The 18,159-nt window shown below is 39.7% G+C and overlaps 1 protein-coding gene across 3 annotated transcripts in view; it reads left to right on the top strand.

Moving 5' to 3' along the window:
* The window catches only part of LOC124168217, a 171,015-nt gene that overhangs the window by 120,685 nt on the left and 32,171 nt on the right, over positions 1–18,159 (top strand). Inside the window, exon 2 of one of the 3 annotated variants that reach the window (XM_046546367.1) lies at positions 12,527–12,585. The exons of the other annotated variants lie outside the window; for them this stretch is intronic. The gene's annotated coding sequence lies outside the window, so the exon portion shown is untranslated. The remainder of the gene's footprint in view (positions 1–12,526; positions 12,586–18,159) is intronic. 3 annotated transcript variants of the gene reach the window in all.

Here is an 18,159-nt window from a genome sequence, read left to right on the forward strand (position 1 = left end):
TTCTTTGGAAAACGTTCGCTGCGGAATATAGACAGAATAGGGTTTATTTTCTCCGACAGTGGCATAGTAAGCACGATGTCCGTCTTCCGTGCCTCAGTGTGGATTTGAGACATCAACACAGACTGAACCTTCTCTGCGATTCGCCGTGGAAGGAGATGGCTTGGTGGTGTAACTGGCAGCATACCTGACTGGCAATCGGGGTTCTAATCCCGGCTAAGGCAAATGATTTTTTCATGCTGAATTCCATCCCTGGTTAATATCCGTACTTGCGTCTTGGTCGGGACTGCATGCAATTTTATGAGAGCACTAGGGGGGGCCCTTTGAAGGATACAACACACCGGGGCCGGGACCCAATGTTTTAATCGATACGCCCAGTCACCCGGGGAGGGGATGGAATGGGAAGGAAAAAGGAAGGAGGCGCTGCCGCCGTTAGGAAAAAACCTGCGTTGCCTTGGGGACAACGGCTACCAGCGAAGCCATTACTTGATTTATCAACGAAATTGGAGGAATTTTCTATGAGTGGAGAAATCCAACGATCATTTCGTTGGAATGGGATTGCATGGAGTTGAACTCGCCTTTGGGTTAGCGTAAATGATGCCAGTGGCGAATGTTTTACATTGCTTTCCGGGGGGGTAAGTCGGGCGAGTGGCCAATGGGGCATGGCTTGGGAATAAGGAATTGCATACCTCGTGGACCTTGTGACCTAATTCAGGGGCAGTTGCTTGAACTTAGCGTTTGAAATTTGCGTATTTTAGCATAGTTAGGAAAGTTCTCATACTATTCAAATATAAAGTTGTGTATTTCCTTGAAAAAAAAGTGGAATAATGAGGTATTCCAAAAGTCTCGCCTGGTTCTGATGTATTGAATCGACCTCATCACAAGTTATCAATCCACACATTGGTTTCATATACTTTTCAATCGCAATATTAGTACATTATTCAATTCTAGGTTAATGCAATATTGAATAAGGTACATTCTTGGCTCATAAAAGTAAGCTGAAGGAAGTATACTCAAGAAAGTATATAGGATACCTTGTAATCCTATGTGGCACTTTGTGTCTGCGTCGCGGTTGTCCGGCGCAGGGGATGCTGGTTGAATTGTGAGTGGCGCGCGCGCGGGCGACCCGCGTGTTTTGTTTGTTTGCCTTTCCGTCGGATGGGCGCTGCAAATATTGTCCCTCGCCCGGAAACCCTTTTCCCGTCTCTCTTTCATTTTTTATTCTTTTGAGCGAGGCACTCTTTCAACTCCTCATTCGCCTCTGTGTCTAAGGGAGACTCCCTCCCCTTAAAACATGTATTCAGGTCGCTTTTGGTAAACGTGTGTCGAGCGAACCGTTTTAAAGTGGTTAAAAATTACTCCGTCACTCGTTTTTATTTTCGTCCGCTTCCTCGGGAAACGAACGACCAAAATTATGAAGCTCCAGCGGAAGATATTGAGTGATGCCATTGAGGAAGATTTTAAGTGGTTGAAAATTACTCTGTCACTCTTAGGCGTCGTTCTAACCAAATTGACTGGAATTAACTTGACGAAACTTACTAAAAACAAGTGTCCATAGCAACTTTAAGTGGCGCTACTTGACGGAATGGTAATTAGTCGATAAAAGTGGAAGTATCTCTTGCAAGTAGCCTATGGTAAGACGAGAGTAATATGCGTCGACACTCTCATAAACTCGCTTAACTGTTATCAATGGAATGCCGATACATCCCCTCTCCAAGTGATGCGAGCATAGCGCACTATATTTGAAAGAAATAGGAAGAGATCGAGTTGAGGAGAATTTTGGACTTGGGCAGAATGACTCGTGTGTAATTTTCTGTGAGTGATTTTATAGACTTCTTTGGTCTTTACATGGAGCAGTTTTAATTTCTGCCAATTTTTCGGAATTTTATGTGTATCTCATAAGGCTTTCATACATTTTTTTATTTTAAAATGGAAGTGAACCATGTTATAAAAATTTCAGATTTCGTGTAATTTAACTTCGTGATTAAATGATGAAAAATTAGAATTAAAACCAAATGGAATGGTACCTCTTCGCAATTAAAATAGGAGGGCGAAAAAATGACGGTATTTCAGTAGGTACACGTATTTTATGTTCGCATGTAACCAGGGAAAATTCAGCTACACTTGCCTGCGAGGCTTCTCTCTTTTATTTTCTTTATCTTATCATTCTTTCCTGTCATGCACGCGAGGTGCAACTCGTCACGTCTTTGTGTCCGAACTTGAATTCAGAACGTCGTATTTCCTCTGCTCTCGGGCCTTACTCCGTTCGAAAGAGAAAAGTTTGTTCTCTGGGAGAAGTTGGGTTTCAAGAAATGAGTTTGCTGGATAGTCCGAAGCGAGGGACGAGCCGGTGGTGCGATGGACTGAAAGTTACCAATGGATTCGATTGGTGTCGATTCTCTCGAAGCTGTCGAAGAGTGGTCTCTTCCGCGTGTGAACCAGCCTCATCGCCGTGAGAGTGGATATCGATTGCGGTCTTCGCTTACTAATCGACTTAGTGAGACGAGCTCTCTCTCCTCCCCCTCCTCCCCCTGCCCTTTACCCACTCATAGTCTCTCTTGCAATCGTGTTGAACTCGTGTGGAACTTGCCCGTTCAATGTTCCCCAGGGAAGCGTCGTTGGCTGATTGGCTAGGTAGGGATGTCTGGACATGACAGCGGATGCGTAATGTTCGCGTCTAAGTTGACTGCCGTTGCAGTCGACGGCTAAGCCAAAATGACTGGATCATTTTTTCTTTCCCTCAGAGTTATAGGTAGCTCCTGCAATAGGTTTCCAGGAAACATTATAATTGCTTTATGTTAATTGAATGTTTTTATTTTTCCATCGTTCTCACCTTGCATGGATTTACTATTGGAATTACTAACCCTTGCCAAGTTTTGCCTTTGCACGAATGTGAACGTATTTTTTGTTCTTATGCGTAATTATTTTATGACCGTGTGGTGTGCGTGTGAGGGCCTTATTGCATGCTGCTTGCTGGTGGTTGATCACTCCTGCCAAAACCCTGGAGGTGGCTCACAGGGTTACAGCTATTAGTTAATAGTCGCGATTCCTAGCTTATCTTATTCCACCGACGACTCCTTGCACCCTCATTTCTGGATGTGTACGAGGCCATGGTCGTGTACAAGGAATCGCCAGTGGAATGCATATGTTTCGATTTGTTAGTTTGGACTCGTTAAGTATCTAAATACATTTGAAAAGAGAGCACCGATTGCTTTGTTGCGATCACAGATACTTGGAGGCATGTCTACCTCGAGGCGATTGCTGTGACATCAGGCTGAATCACTTGATCTTTTTTTCCATCCGTCAGAGTCATATGTTTTCAGGATTATCTCTAGCAATAGGTTTTCAGTTTCAAGAGTGATAGCTCAACCTATCATTTCCTGTATCACACGGTTATTCCCTCCGTCTCTTTTTCCATCCCTTATTCCGTCATTTTCCTTAATCAATTGTAGTATCATTTCCGCATGAATTTCTATTCAATTGAAAACCAAGGGTGGCGTTTAGGGTGTTGCTTATTTTTTTATTTTTTTCCCGGATTTTTTATTTCTACCTCTTAAAGTATGCAATGGGGTGCAGAATGGATATCCTAAAACTTTCAGCTCAGTTGTTGAATATTTAGAGGTCGCTCAAAGATCATAAATGCAATAACATTACATTTTCCCGATTTTCTGAAGTTACATAATTTTCAGGGGTAACGCACAATTTTGCATTGCTTCAGGGTCAAAATTCGCTCCATTTAACGTCCGCTCAACAGTTTTCCAGGAATGAATATTTTTCCGCGAGCTACTGCCGCGCTTCACGCCCCTGACGGCGAGCTGGTCGCTAGCAGGCCGCATTCACAGTCAACTGAAAGGTCATGCGCCCCTCGCTGCCTTACTTTTTTGCCTCGCGCCTTCCTTAACGAGAGTCGGTGGAAAAAGGCAGGAGTTACTTAAAAACCTGTATTGCTTAACATTGTGATAAATTCAGGAGACTGTTTCGTTGTGATGAAGCAGAATAGATGGAACCATTAGAATGATGTTTAGAGACAACCGTGTGTATGTTTTCTCACCCAAGTTACACGCCACTGGCGTTACTATCGCTGTTAGCGGCCGTGCGTTATGAATTGCTGAAAGACGTTACCAGCGATGGAAAAAGGGACGTGATTTCCATCCCTTCGGGAAATGGTTGCGTGAAACGGTCATTTTTCCGCCGTCATTGGAGCGATCGCTAGAGCTATCGCTCGGAAGGGGCGGAAAAAATGATGGCGTTATCGCTTTAGGGAGATGCATATTTCCGGTGGTATTGAAGCAAGCAGCTCCTTTTTTTGTGTTGTGTGAGTGCGATCTGTATTTTTACAATACCTGCTTTTCAGCTGCCTTTTTTATTTTCGAAAAAACAATTTATTTTCATTCGATCGGAGTTTTTTTTAATTTGAGGAGGAAAACATTATAACTCGTTTTCACAAAGCCTGAGAATTCAATCGTCATCTCCTGTCCGGGATAGCATTGCATGACTCAATTGTTTTATCTTAATCGATATATTTAATAATAACCCTTTCATGTCTATGCTCTTGAATTAAAGACAGTATAGCTACTATCGCTCTCAGATTGGTAAACATTTAAGCAATGATAAAGAATAAACCTTAACTAATCACCCCTTAGTATGACCGTTATAGCAGAATATTCTTATGAAATTTAATTTTTTTATTCTGATTTTTCTACATTGCTGATGAAATTCTGATAAAATTTTCTGAAATTGTACTTATGTACTTCTAAATATTCTTAAAACTCCATTTCCTGCGTAATCCATTATTACGTATTTATCTTTCTTTTGGGAATGCAAAGTCAGTGATTATTTCATTACTGAGTGTAATGTGTTGCGTATCAGAGCCTGTAGACTTATGACATTGAGTGAAATTTGAATACTCTACGCCATTAAGCCCTCGAATGTCGCGTATTCTAAAGACTTCCATGTCGATGCATGTATCCAGACGAAAGCCTCTTGTCGACAGCAGCGCACCACACGGCGACCATTCGAGATAGATCGCATTCCGCTTCCGCAGCTGCTCGGAATTGAAACCGCGTGAGGTCAATTGAGGTCACGGGGTAATTACCTTCTTGCGCCTCCGCCGGATCATGGAAGTATCATGTATGATTAAGAGGACGCATACCTCCTGCTTGAGTTGTCATTTTTGTTGACGAATTACTAGCTTAAAACTAATGCTATCATCTTAAATTTTGCAGGGTATATAATGAAGACCGTGGTTAACATTTCCCTGCATTTCAAATTTTAAAATGTTAGGTATGTATTCTCCCATATACAATATTTTTATGATTGAAAACAGAAATTATTTGCAAGTATGTACTACACTATTGTCTGAAAATTTCAAGACGATAGCGTGAATTTCAAAGGAGTAATTCACCAATAAAAATACGAAGTACCACTGGACGAGACGCAGAGAGGAGTCCTCTTAAGGCATATATGTTCTTTGTTTAGTTGAATGAAGTGCTACACTTACGAGGTGTCTTCAGAAAATAACGGAAATTTTTGGTAAAAAAAATATTCCTTTTGTCGTCAACATTAATGTTGTCGCATTCAAAATAGTCTTCATCAGGTATTAAGTAGATAACATGCTTAAAACTATTTCTTTCACATTTTCCTCGTTTTCATCGGTTGTTGATGTGCCTTATTATGTTCGTCATCTTCAACGTCTGCTCGGCCATCTTGGATACGCGTATACCACTCGTAAATTCTTGACCAATCCTTGGCCTTAGTTGACGTTCCGCACATTTTGTTACACGTCATTTGCTGATAGTTCTTTGGTTAGCAATCATTCTTTGATTCATTATTTGATTTCTTTTAACGTGCGAAAATCGCCGAGCCCATAAAACACGTCTAACTTTAGTGGCTGCCATAGGCACAATAAAAAAATTGCTGAAGGTTTTATCATACTCAATTTGTCATGTAATAATAAAATAATAATAAAAATAATCCATAATCGGACCTTTTAAACCCGCGAAATTAGAAAATTCTCGTTATTTTCTGAACACACCTTTGACTCTCACGTATTCTATCGCTTATTGTCTCTAATTTGTTGTTATTTCTTTCCACTTCCATCCCGTTTTATCTGGCCTATTTATTGGTCCTAAAATAATATTATCCCTTCGCATTTGCTGTTACTCATTCTTACGTTCGGCCAAGAATAGTGGTTCAATCTGAGTCTCCTCTGCGTACCTCTCGGGTGTAAATTTAGTGGGCATTTGATGCCAGATTTAATTTATTTTGTTTTTCGGATTGTATTGAGTGTTGCTAAGTTTATATCACGGTCTTCTTTTAATTTTGGAGCCTGAATCGCTTTGGCTGCTTCGTGGCCATCTATTCACTAGCGTACCTCCCTCAATTATTTCTTCGCCATTGTAGACATATGGCGGTGTCAAAATGATATTACCTGTTTTAATAGTAAATAACAAAGCTATCGTTTGTATTTGAATTGTATTGATTTTGAATGTCCATCAGCCATCCTTTAGCTTGAAATTTAAGAGACCAAATTTGCCTCCCCGTCTCCATTTCTCTTTAAGTAAAACTTATCAAGCCCAACGTCATTTTAGGAAAAAAAATGAAACTTGAATATTTTTCATATGAAGATATGTGTATATTTTCATCTCAATCACGATAATCATGGAAGCATCAAATGGTCCATTACATTTTGAAACATGAAGTGGAAATTGGCTCAGAACTGTCTTTAGTAGACCTGAAAATACACCCATTTTCTAAATAAAGGTCTTGAAATAAATGTTGGTTCGATGTAACCCGAGGTTATAAAAATGTCACAAACTGTTAAAACCAACTAACTCCCCCACGTATTTTTTCCACGTGTCAGCCTCAACCGACCATTTCACCATAGGATGGATGACTTTAAAATCCGTGTTAGAACCTCCCTTTTATACCTATCCTATTATTCTGACTCTGTAAGTGGTCTTTTGTGTGTGAAACAATCAGTTTAACGGCATCAGCCGTTCTGCTTATGAAGCTGATGTATTGAAACTGTTGAGAAATAACACCAAGATTGCGAAAGTTGGATAGCTTTGTTATTTATTATTATAACATGCTGTTCGACCACATTTCCAGTGATAAGGTATTCCCCTAGTCGCTCACAATCTCGCCAGCTCTAAAATAACTCAATTTTCTTCTAGCGTTTTGGCTCTTGGCCTATAGTCTCAAGCTTTTCGCATCTTAATCCGCTTTCAGCACACTTAGTATTGAGCAAGTGCTTCTTGCATTTGGTTGGAGACGCTCTTTGTCCTATATTGGATTCCCTGTTTTTCAGGTTCTAACTGTGCGATCTCAAATCTTCCTTGAAATATGATAATGTTTTCCGGGTTCTACCGCGTTATTTATTGTCTGATCACGACAGTTCCGCCGGCAGTCCGCCGACAGTCTAAGCCTGTACCTTTTTGGATTCATCATTCGTCGATGGGCAGCGTTATTCCTAGCCGTAAAAACATAAAAGGACACAGTTAGAGTATTTCCTCTGTAAACATTGACACACTGACCTGCGCTTCTTTTTCTATGGGCCTCACCATTTTTTTGTTTCCTCTAGGAATTTGCTTCTCCGACGATAGGTCTCCTATATCTGTTTTTCTCAATTCCTTGTCTACAAGGACATTCATTCTTCTCTAACTGGCCGTCTTCGCCCTGGATTTCCTCCGTACCCAAGTGTGTACACTGGCGATATTTGGCAAAGGCGACGCTGTGTCGTCTATGGAGAGGTTCCCGTTAGAAGCAGAAGTAGCGGCGCTGCGGAGCGGCCGGCACTTCCGTTGTGAAAGGCGCCGGCGCCGCCTCTGCAAATTGAGCGCGCTTCGCTGTTGCCATGCCATGCGGCCTCCGAAAGTGACTCTATAATATTTCTCTCCTCTCGTCTTCGATTTCGAAAGCAGCCCTTTTAAGGCCGCGGGAACAAATCTTGAGGCTCACAACCAGTGCCGAAGAGAAAAAAATCCATTTCCTGTGCTGGAAATGGGATCGTAGATCTTTTGATTTTCGAGCCAATCCGCCGACCACTGCGCTCATAAAATTCTTTAATTCTCCAGCCAATTTCAGTAATTTTATTCTTTGGAATTGATGCTGAATTTAACATCCAAATTTGAAGCATAAATCTAGGTTCCCAAATTACTGCCAAATTTCCATCAGATTTATAAATAGTGACTATGTTAAAATATGAAAGAGAGATTGTCCAAATTGCTCTGCCTACTAAATTGAACTCTCCCTATTCCTACCCGTATTTATGCTCGCCCTAGGACATTTGAGATCCCTGAAGTCTAGGCTACTCCTGCAAACTCGTCAGTGTTAAGGTTTGCGTGCTTCCTTGGAGAGTGGAAAATTCCTCTAAGGGTGCAATGTAGAACCTACTCATGTATTCTGCTCTTCAATCTTGGCGTTACAATAATATTTATTGAGGCTTTGGATGAGAATATAAAGCTTGAAAATAACATCCATTGTGTGATGTCTGTCTAAGGAAGATTTTGGCATCGCCTCTGTCCACCTTTCACCGACAAGATTGAGAAATCAGTTATAAACCCTGCAGGTCTCTCGCCCGTCATCGGAACGCGAGCACTCGCTCTATGTTAGGCTATATTTTCTTCTTTAGGTCTCAACCTATGAAAGTCGATCATTTTTCTTATTTTCTTCGATTAAATCAAATTTATAATAGTTAAACGGTCCATATCATTAAAATCAAGCCTATTTACGTCTGATAGAATATTTAATTATTAATTCATATCGCGTGGGATATAAAATAGAGTACCAGTACTTGTTATTGATTTGTTGACTCGTAAAACTGCAGTGTTAATATTAGCATAGAAAGGGCATTATAAGACAACATTATCAATCAAAATTATTATGCAAGCACGCACTACACAGGAAATGTGCATGATCGAGACACAATTTTCGCAGACATATCTGGTAAATCTATTTTTCTTGTATCCAGTCTGCTTATATTTTTTTTAAATTCCAGGCACTTTGGGTTCTCATAACTTTTAGATTCCTTTGATTCATCTATTCTGTTAGAGTCGTGATAGGCTCGTCACGAAGGTCCGACTGCACTTAGGGCACCTGGAGTCTGCGCCGTGCGCTGCGAGTATGGCCAGTAATGGAATGAAGAAACAGGCCGATTTCCGGAGACGAAGCTAAAAGAACACCGTTGACACCTCCAACTGGGACAATAAAATAATCGGCGGTACCTGAGCACAGTATTTTATTTATTTTTTATTTTTTTATTTTATTCTAAAACCACCGGATACAGCTCTCATTGGCCATTTTACACCGGGGTGTTCAACGTATGTAACAGTAAACATACACAAACAACCATGCCCTGGACCGGGGTAACCTACCCAGGCGGGACTCGAACCCGCGACCTCTTGTTTGGCAGGCGAAGACGTTACCCCGCCGCCACCGAGGCCGGCAAGATGAAGGATTCATTAGGATCACATTATACACTCTGGATGTTTCGAGGGAGAAATGAAGAACCTATCCCGCTGTGAAGCCTGAGAGATCTTGTTACTTAGTATCCATTAGCAATCGTGGTTTCCGTTATCGCTACTACATGTGACACATTTTAAACAAGATGTATCAAATGAATTGATGATCGACTCCGCGAATTGATCTGGTCAAGTGAGATACGCTTTAAAAGCGATAAGCGATTAAATCATTGGTTCAGTAAATATCTCCTTCTGTGACATAAGATTGAGTGGCTGCCTAAGATAAAATGCGCCGAATGGAAAATGATTTTTCGACCATTTAGAGTTAAATATCGCGTTTTCTCTAGTCGTCTTCGCCCTATATGAGGAGAGCGTTAGTAAAACCAATGATTTCTGAGTCTTGGCTTCGTGAAAAATTGCCCTAATATTTAAGAGTGCATGATATTTTTCGACTTAATTATTTGTTCCAATTGGGTCTATCACAAATTTTACATTATCGTAGGTTATGATAGAGTTTCAATATTTAAGAGACCGGTATTTTTCCGTCTTTCGATCCGAAGCAGACTTCTACTTTGCGACGAAATTCCACCGCCCTTAACCCTTTCGCAGATGAGTGGATGACGTCATGAGCTCATTCCGAGCGAGTCGCCGCGTTTCAGTGACTCCTGAGTCTTGTGCACGGGTCTCTTGTGATTCGTTGTTGTTTACACTCTTGTGAGGCATTGTCTCCATCAATAAAAAGTTCTCTCTCAACGAGATAATGAACCAATACTATAATGACGTTAACAAGTCATGAAAAGTTGGTGGAAACTTTCGCGTTATCGTAATTAAAGTATTAGAGAATTACTTCTTGGAGAGGTTCTTTGCTTTGAAACTTGTCTTTCCATTCCATTCGCCGAATTAAAAAAATAAATATATTTTCGGGTTCTAGTTGACGACTCCATTTAAGCACGAGCATTTCATTTCTGTTACCCATTTTCTTATTCTGCCAGCCTCCATATCCGTTTTCTCCGACGGCTCCTGTGTGTATATGAATGTGCTGTTTTAATTTAAATTATTGCGTGTGTTTTAAATAGAAATATCCGTAAATTGGAATAGGGTAGCTTCCTTCATCAAAGAAAACGAAAGGCATTGATTGCGATTCGTTACCCACCATTACTGTATTCATAATATACAAATTATTTCGTTTTAGAAATACCGGTTTAGACGAATGGCAATGGTCCATTTTTATCCTCATTTGAAAAGGGCCAGATTGGCGCCCATGCGATGCCACTCCACGTGACGTCACAGGGACCTAGTTTCTATACGAGAAGATAGGAGTTATACATCGTCTGAGGTTACCAATGCATGCATGAGGCGCAGAGCTCAGGGAAACATGTCTTAATAATCACTTATTAAAACTGGCTAAGGTCGGTAAGTTTTCTTCGCTTGATAAGGTATTTATAATCCTTATTTAAGCCAAGCGCTACCAGCCAGCAGGGTACTCAGCTACCCGCTAGCAGCCTGCGTCGTATCAGCGCTCAACTCGCATCAAGGTCACCTCACAGGGCGGCAGCGGGAACCAGAAATACGTCACACGGAGAGATTTCCCGGCATTCATACTTACGCGTCGCATTTTCGCGCGCTTGAAAATTTTCACTTTTCATTTAATCGCGAAAAATAGATATCGTCATGTAAAAATCTAAAAGCGTGAAATACGTACTCCAGGAGTAATAATCTTTCGATTTAGGCAATAAAGAAATAATAGGAAACCACCCTATTGCCATTCGCTCCTAATTTCGCAGTTTCGTGTTGATGTGTTGCGTGAGAAGCGCAAAATATTTACTTTGAGCACTTTTTTGATATTCAGGTCTATTTGTCAATGGATAAATAAATAGATTGAAACATTGTAAGTCCTCCAAAACATTTTATTTTGTAAACACCGACCTGTTTCAACATTCATCCGTCATTCTCGAAAGGAGGTGTAACTTGTTTCTCATTTTTCTTTCTTCAACTTGTTTTCCGAGGATGACGCGTGAGTGTTGTAACCGGTCGGAGTTAACCAAATAAACTTTTGTCTCCCTCATTAATGGCCGCGCCGAAGGCACGTTTAGGCGCTTTGCCTGTAAACCAATGTTCACCAAAACCAGTCAGCTTACCTTGTAATAGTTATTTTGGGCATTTTCCTGTGTTGTGTGTGCAGTGTGTTGTTTGCGCTGCCAGAAAATCAAAATTTAACATTGAAAATGTGATTTAGAACATTTTTTGACCAATTTCATACAGATTATTTTACACAACACAATTCATTTCTTTATTTTTTCTATTTTTTATTATTTGCTATTATTTATTTTATTGTTGCAAGTAGCAATTTTGATAATCCTGTATTTTCTTTTGTATTTTTATTGCTATGCGAAACTCGATAAGCATATTAAATTATTGTAACTAAATGAGTAGAATTGAATAGAAAGGACTATTAGTTACTTAATTAGGCATTATGCTCGTATTTTGAAGCATAGAATCCTATTTCCAAGTGTCTATAAGTAAAGTGTTATCAGTTGCTCCGAGCTGGAACTAAAAATTGCTGCCTAGTTGGGTTATATATTGGTTCACTGTGGGGAATTTATTGGCGGAAAGGACGTCGCGATGTCGCGTCGCGTCGAGTATTGATTAATTTGGAAAGAGCAAGTTGCATATGGACGGATTAGCTTTGCGAGATTTAAAGTTTATTCCCATTGTTATTCACTAAGTTTTAATCTATCTATCCATGAGTTCGAAATCCCACAAAGTTACTTCATAAACTATTGAAGTAAATAACTGTATTGTACAATTTGCATTTTTTTCGAATATACGAGTCCGAATACCAATTTAAATAAGAAATAAAACTCTTAACGTGACTTCTGACGGTTTAAAACATTCCTTCCCCATTTTTGTTGACTAAGTCATCCGAAAACCATATTTCGGAGATTCATATTTATATTTTATTTGGAAATCGTATTTGCATTTCTTAGGATATGTTTAGTTGAAATCAAATGGTAAGCTACCATTATCCATCTATCCTAAAGTAATTTATGTTTCCTCTTGCTTTTCAGGTAAGATTTTCCGTATATTGCTGAGATTTTCACGAAGCTCCTCGTTAGAGTTTAAGACGGTAAGAATGTGACTCAAAATACTGAAGTTAATGTATTCAATTACCCATGGGTGTACTTCTTAACATATTTAATTTATCAATTACCTGCCGAGAGTGCTGTAGCATCCTCATCCTCACTGTATTTTATTATTTCTGTGTTATTATTGCTCTTGAACGTAACTGATGTCGTTAATTTTAATTGTCACGAAACCAAGCTTTTCAATTTTTTCGCCGTTTTTCGTCGGCCTTATATTACTATCAGTCTTATATATTTTAGCCAATCAATCATATTTTTTTATTTTTAATTATATTTGATAGTCTTTTTCAAAGGATACTGACTCTATTGAGAAGTGCAAAACTTCCATTAACAGATAATTTCGTTTGTTGGGATTGTGCAGTAACAATATACCAAAGCTTAACGTGTAAATCCTAAAATATGCAACTGTTTGATGTTGAGACTTTTTACCTTTTGTCTAAAAATACGATGCTTGATGACGTATATACCATGCTACCCTTATGCTACCAAAATTGAAATAGCAATAGCCCAGATCACGTGATCTTTGATAGGTCCATTGAACGGTCATTTTCATCATATCATGTTCATTTAGTCCCCATTGTTCCAGCCAGGTATAACCACTTGTATAAATCGTTGAATAATTCAAACCATTGATTAAATATAAGCAAGAGAGTTTTATTGGCTTTTACGCATCCAACCAAGATTGAAATGGCATAATTCCAGATCACATGATCTTTGATAGGTCAAATTTGCCCATTTCAGCCATAGCGTTTGTTTACGTAATATTTGCCTCGATATAAACTTCCATTTACGCTGTACGTATAGCTGTAAAAAAGATATTGGTGTATTGGGATTTCAGTATATTCTATTAAAAAGTATTTGATTTTCTAACTTCTATTCATTTCTCATTATAATACTAAAGTTGGGGTTTTAATCGTAGGCCTGAGCTATGGTTACTGCGTGGCCACCTGCATTGCTACATGCGTAGCACTCATGTTTTATTTAATCTGTCTTCAAGCCAGTCCAATTCAATACTTTCATTCCCGATAATAAAATATTGATACGCGAGACGAAATAAAATTAAAACCCGGATAGACAATATGAGGGTCGTAAATACGAAACTTACAGTCGAGGATTCTCTTTTCCGCTACTTAATGGCTCCCACCGCACATTAAAATGGGTTTAAAAAAACCGCTTACGGCAGAACGAACCGACTTCTCGGAGAAATAAGCTGTTATTAGAGATCTTAATAGAAATTTATATTAATAATGTTACTACCTAGCAATTTCATAACTTTTGACTAAGTACGTGACTACGCTTGCGCCTGCATGAAATTCAATTTGCAGTGGCTTTACTTTATGGTTGATGCTGTTCCTTCTCCCCTATATTTTTTGCCTTCGGGATGAAATTAATCAAAGACGTTAAGAATCGCGAATGTTACATTAGAGGATTCTCTTGCCGGCCACTGGATGTGTTGTCACCCACTTGCCATTTTAATGGATTGACAAAAGACGCCATTCGCATCACTGGGGTAGCATCATCCGATATCATGAGGAAATAAGCTATAATTAGTTGTCAGCCGAAGTTAATTTTCGTTATGGTATAATGTAAGGAAATTGTACAACTTTTCAATAATGTTACCCACGAATTGCGAGTGCAAATACTCTTATGTTATTGCATTCATCACCCCGAAAACAGCACTATTTGGCCTTTACATCGGGGGTACTAAATACAACGATTGACGATCACTGACATCCTTGCTCTGGCTTGGGGTATCGTGCCCAGGCGGAACTCGAGCGAGGAATTTTGTGTGGCTGTCGAGGGCTGTACTTCACCGCCACTCCATCGGTCCCATGATCGGAAAAGTATTGATAATTAGTGGATCGCTCCGTAATCATTGCTTCGTTGAGGATTTACTTTTTTTGAAAACTGACCAATATGCGACCTAATAGGGTAGTTTCCTTCATCAGAAAGGATTGATTGCGATTCGTTACCCACCATTAGCATTTTCATAATATACAAATAATTTCGTTTTAGAAATCCCATGGTCCATCCAATCCAGTGGCAATGGTCAATTTTAACCTCATTTGAAAAAGGCCAGATTGGTGCCCATGCGATGCCACTCCACTTGACGTCACAGGGACCTAAATGATATACGAGTAGATGGGAGTTTTATATCGTCTGAGATTACCAATGCATGCATGAGGCACAGAGCTCAGGAAAACATCTCTTAATAATCACCTATTAAAACTGCCTATGGTCGGAAAGTTTCCTTCGTTTGTTAAGGTATTAATAATCCTTATTTAAGCCAAACGGTACCTGCCTGCTGGGTACTTTGCTACTTGCTAGCAGCCTGCATCGTGCTGGCGCTCATAGCCTTGCACCAAGGTGCATTTAAAAATATAAAAGCATGAAATACATACTCCAGGAGTCGATTTAGGCAATAAAAAAATAAGAGGAAACCACCCCATTGGTAACATAGGTAAAGCCCCTGCGGGACAGAATTAATCCACTGCACGCAGTCTCTTTTATCCAACAGCATGGTTTCGTTCCGGGGAGTGTTGTAGATACAGCTCATTGCTGGAAACATATCTCTTTTAGTGCTCTTGATGTGGTCTAACCATCATCGCTGGAGTATTGCCTTTATGCCGAAAAACAAAGGCGGAATTCTGCATCTCCCGTTAGATGCCTCCCTAGTGTTTTACGTGCGTGGAAAACAGTATTACGATAGCCGTATTTTTAACCCTCCCGTCTGGAGCTCATCATACTATAAGGGTGGAATGTTTCGGGAGTTCTTTGAAATCACCCGATGACTGTGCGTTTTCGGAAAAATTGCCTGCTATTAAACTCCACCTGGCGGATAGGATAGTTGGGAAGTTTGGCGCCATCCCAGAGACGGTGGATACATGCGTGCGTGCCATTCCGCGTGCGGGCGTGCGCCAAGTGCGTGGGCCCAAGGCATTCAAAGCGGAAGCCATTGTGTCAGACCACCTCGGGCAGGTGCGCAATCACTTTGCTCTATCACGCGACCACGCTCAACGGTCCCAAATAAATATATTAATAATGCTGTTATCATACGTGTACATAAAACCGATTGTAGGCATTTCTAATCTCTATAGTCTCCGGCTCAAATTTGTGGAAGTTCATTCTAACAAATGAAAGAAAAATATGTACTTATCTACCAATTTATTCTCGCGGTACTTGGCCAAAAACAATGTCTTACATTGTCCAGACACAGCTCTGTTGTTTGTAGGCATTTCTGTTTGTGCTTTATGCATGGCATACTAAGTTGGGCATACTCCCTTTATCAGCTCTCAAAGTTAGCAAAACGTTTTGATGATGGTACGAGGTGTGTTCAGAATATAACAGGAACTAATTTTTTTACTATTTTGGTAAACATGCCCCTGATGTATGAAAAAATTGTGTGCCGTATTATTTTTTTCTTTGTCTGTGCCGGCTGCTAACGTTAGACGTGTTTTATTTGAGCTCGACTATATTCGGCTCACACTTCATTGCCTGTTCGAGGATTTTTGGCCAAAAGCAATTCCTTACATTGTCCAGACTTTAACGTGTTTTCAGAAATGAAAAGGACCTTAAATGGACGTATTTTTACAAGCATAGATGTCATTAAAAGAAATCGCATTTGTTGATAGATGAATTGGTTAGTAAAGTTTCTGATGATTTCGATGAACTTTATTTTACTTTTCTCATTAACCTTAAGTTCATGATTTTTTTGCGAAATCAACTAAAGCATATATCCTTGACAACTACTGATATTAATGTTAAATCGTGTTTTTGTCTCTGAAAGTTAATACTATTTTCATTCGAATTTAACTCAGTGATGGGCAAATTTTTGCTAATACATAAATATTATTTTGAATTTGAACCCAACGGATCAAATGATTTAGGATTGAACCTTTACCTCAAATATGTACTCGCCAATGTACACTCAAATCCCAGCAGATGCTCTCCCGCAAAAATATATATATTTTCTCCAGTATCCATGTTAAAATAGTAAGCGGAACGAGGATTTGAACTCTTTGAGTTCATATCATATTATTCAAACAATTGTTCTAAATTTCAAATGGATTTGTAACAGCAGCCCAAAACATAAAACGTAAACAAGAAATAGATTACTCACAGTTACAATTCGGGCCTATTGAAACGCTGCCAAACTCTTAAGAAACGGCGCTGGCGAAGGAATGCGAGAATGGGAAGGGGATGGATGGAGTGAGGGCTGTATCTTTAGGGAAGATTGGGAGAGAGGGTTGATATTGGCGCGTGGCGGCCGGATATTGTTCTTATATACTCCTTTCATCCTCTCCGAAAACAACCCTTTAGAACTTGCGAAAAACGAGAAACAGATTTAATGGCTGCATTAACGGATATTACGGGAGAGTATTCTCCAGGTACTACATGTGCTGTCACCTTCCGCGCATGTGATCACAAAAGTTACCGCCCGCGTCGCTGATGGCGTAACGATCCGTATTTCACGGGGGTATAAAAAACTATAATCGGGGCTGTCAACTGAAATTTTTATTCGTATCGATATGAACTTTCGAATTTATTAGTTTTTAATTCCGGTAAAAAATATACCATTATGCCCGGCTACTACGAAGTTAGCTTGAGAAGAGGTTGCGTTGTTTACGAGTTCTTCTATTGCAGTTTTGCAAACAATTTGTATCCTGTGAACGATAATGGGACTGGCTTTCTTATTAAAAATTGCAATTTTAGTTAAAATAGATATTGAAATATTTTCACTGGATTTATTTCCCCACGTCGCGTTTCGTTGTTACAACGATATAATTGAAAACTTTGTTGTAACAACGAAACCGTCGTGCAAAAATAAATACAGTAGAAATATTGCAATATCTTATTCAACTAATATTTATAACTTCCACCTCATCGTGGCTCACTAATCATAAAAAATTTCAAGTTAACGGAACGAAAACTTAGTGAAAAACCAAGTTCTCTAAAGATCCAAATAGAAAAAAATCATTCGCCTTGACCGGGATTCGAACCCGGATCCCCCCGGTCGAGTGCTTTAGCCTTTAGCTTTTCTCTGTGGATCTTTCGCACGATTGTGCATTGCGGGTGACTCCCGTAAAAGTTATCACCGCGGCTAGTCCCGGTATACTTTATTCAAGTTGGCTAACTTGATTTTACGCTCGAAAAGGGTATATTTTAAAAATAAATACTTGCATACAAGAAATACCTAGAGCCGATGATTTTTTTTAAACTAATAAATAAAGCGTAGAAATGAACAGACCCCTTATTATTTTTACTGCCTTGTAATGGGCTGTTTTGTTTCGAAGATGCTTGACGACCGAGGAGCTATGCGAACCATGTTGACTTTCTTTTTTCAGACAGTAAGTTGCAACATAAATCAAGCTCTTTCGGAACAGAGTTGGGCCTCAATTATGTAGTTTCCTTAGATGAATTATATCCCTTGCACTTAAATGGATCGCGATATTCGAGGTCCTTCCCAACCATTCCCAACATGGCGATTGTTTGGAGCTGGGTGAGTTGGTGACGCAAGTGATGTGAAATGGTACTCTGTCACCGCGATTGTTGGATGA

Source organism: Ischnura elegans, chromosome 1 (assembly GCF_921293095.1).
Source record: "Ischnura elegans chromosome 1, ioIscEleg1.1, whole genome shotgun sequence".
Classification (NCBI taxonomy): domain Eukaryota; kingdom Metazoa; phylum Arthropoda; class Insecta; order Odonata; family Coenagrionidae; genus Ischnura; species Ischnura elegans.